Source organism: Bombus vancouverensis, unplaced genomic scaffold, assembly GCF_051014615.1.
Source record: "Bombus vancouverensis nearcticus unplaced genomic scaffold, iyBomVanc1_principal scaffold0054, whole genome shotgun sequence".
NCBI classification, from domain to species: Eukaryota; Metazoa; Arthropoda; class Insecta; order Hymenoptera; family Apidae; genus Bombus; species Bombus vancouverensis.
Genome location: NW_027468945.1, coordinates 297,501 through 300,000, shown reverse-complemented (window position 1 = coordinate 300,000; position 2,500 = coordinate 297,501). Strand labels below are relative to the sequence as shown.

The window sequence follows — 2,500 nt, the reverse complement described above, 5'->3', positions numbered from 1 at the left end:
GTTCTCTTATATAAAGAACGACGGCGGGTTGTTAAGGCAAGAAGGGACAGAGAGAGACAGATACGGAGAGTAACGATACGCAACGCAAGCAGTCTTAGGTTTACGTGAGCAACCCTCAGCCAGGCGTGGTCCAGGAATTGTATCCGTGGACCGCAATGTGCGTTCGAAATGTCGATGTTCATGTGTCCTGCAGTTCACACGTTGACGCGCAATTAGCTGCGTTCTTCATCGACCCACGAGCCAAGTGATCCACCGTTCAGGGTAATCTTTTATAAATTTTGCAACAGTTCAATACTCAAATGTACTCTTCTCGGTTCTAGCGAAGCCGAGTTCCGTCACGTTCGACCAACGGGAATCGAACGCGCAGAAGTCGCCATAGGATTGACGACACAAAAACGTTCGAAAAAAAAGAAACCGACGAACGCGCGAAGATACGCGCGTTCGCCGGCCGGGCGTAAAGTACATTATGATATATAACAACCATCGAGATCGAAGCTCCGTTCGTCAGGAAACGACGGGGATATATACACCCGATTCTGAATCCTCTGTACAGCACACGATCTCGCGAACGAGTAAGGACGGTGGCTAGCCCATGTTTTATATGTGTTTGATTCTACTCTCTCGTCCAATTATTCAAGAAACAGCGCGCGTGCATCTCTCCATCGTTCGGGTGATAGTAAAGATTCGATGGGATTTGCGCGGCCGTCCGCCTCGAGCGGTCTTTCGTCCCAATATCCAGAAGCAGAGTTTGAAAAACTCTAGCGACGGCACGGGTGTCCGACTCACGACATCGAGGTTTCGAAGCCGGCGATCCCCTCCGAACGGATGGCGACCACGCGACGACTGAAAGCATGAAAAATCGACGAAAGATAGAACACATCTCCGTTCGGGTGATGTTTTTTTTAAAAAAAAAAAAACAAAAATTCGATGGTACTCGCAGCCATCGTCCTCGCGCGGTCTTTCGTCCCAACATCCAGAAGCAGAGTTTGAAAAGCTCTAGCGACGGCACGGGTGTCCGACTCACGACAACGAGGATAGACAGCCGGTTCCCTCCGAACGGGTTATGCGACGACGATAAACTCGATGAAACTTTAGTCTCGTTCAGGTAGTGTGTGTGTCTTGTAAATCAAAAATTCGATGGGACTCTCATCCATCGTCCTCGCGCGGTCTTTCGTCCCAACATCCAGAAGCAGAGTTTGAAAAACTCTAGCGACGGCACGGGTGTCCGACTCACGACAACGAGGATAGACAGCCGGTCCCCTCTGAACGGTATATTATATATATGCGATGATAGACGACAAACTGGATGAAACTAAGTCTCGTTCAGGTAGTGTGTACATCAAAAATTCGATGGAACTCGCATCCGTCGTCCTCGCGCGGTCTTTCGTCCCAATATCCAGAAGCAGAGTTTGAAAAACTCTAGCGACGGCACGGGTGTCCGACTCACGACAACGAGGAAAGACAGCCGGTCCCCTCTGAACGGTATATTATATGAAACTTTAAGTCTCGTTCAGGTAGTGTGTACATCAAAAATTCGATGGAACTCGAATCCGTCGTCCTCGCGCGGTCTTTCGTCCCAATATCCAGAAGCAGAGTTTGAAAAACTCTAGCGACGGCACGGGTGTCCGACTCACGACAACGAGGATAGACAGCCGGTCCCCTCTGAACGGTATATAATATACATTATGCGACGGTAGACGATCAACTAGACGAAACTTTAGTCTCGTTCAGGTGGTGTAAAAAAATTCGATGGGATACGCACGCACGGCTGTCGTCGTCCTCGAGCGGTCTTTCGTCCCAATATCCAGAAGCAGAGTTTGAAAAACTCTAGCGACGGCACGGGTGTCCGACTCACGACATCGAGGCTTCGAAGCCGGCGGCATTCCCCTCTGAACGAACTTCGGCTACACTAGTTACGAATCGTTGCTACACATCGTCTTCATCGTCGTCGTCGTCGTCGACATCGACATCGACATCGACATCGACATCGTATCATCATCATCATCGGTCATCGTCGCATAGCGGGCCAACATCCACGCGATGCGTCTTCGTTCTAGGTTACCCGATCCACGAGTATGTTACACGTGGTTTCGTTATTTCGAACGAAACGACACACGAAGAGCACACGCCCTGTGGGTAGGAAGCACGTTTCGAGAACGACGAGAGTTTCGATGAAAGAGACGAGAGAAGTCGACGCAGAAGGTATCCATGGATCTTCGAAGAGAACCTTCGAAGATGTATATCGGTATCCTTTCGCTCTGCGCGACTCGCTACAAGTTCTTTCGCTCTCGTCGACTCGTTCTAGACGCTTCGTTCGATCCCAAAGAGGAGTCTTCGATATGTCCCGTTGCTAGGAGGAGAACAAACGCAACACAGACCACGAAACATAGAAGAGAATAGGCGAGCATGATCTCTCCGACACGAGGCACTTTAGAGATTTTCTTATTAGTTTGCATGGACTTTTATATTCGTTCGTACGGTTTCCACGATGCAAATACGA

The 2,500-nt window shown here is 49.5% G+C and overlaps 1 non-coding gene across 1 annotated transcript; it reads right to left on the bottom strand.

Moving 5' to 3' along the window:
• Positions 1-109: 109 nt before the first annotated feature.
• Positions 110-264, bottom strand: LOC143304782 (5.8S ribosomal RNA). The gene has a single exon (XR_013061415.1). It is a non-coding gene; the product is annotated as a 5.8S ribosomal RNA (ribosomal RNA).
• Between the last annotated feature and the right edge of the window lie 2,236 nt (positions 265-2,500).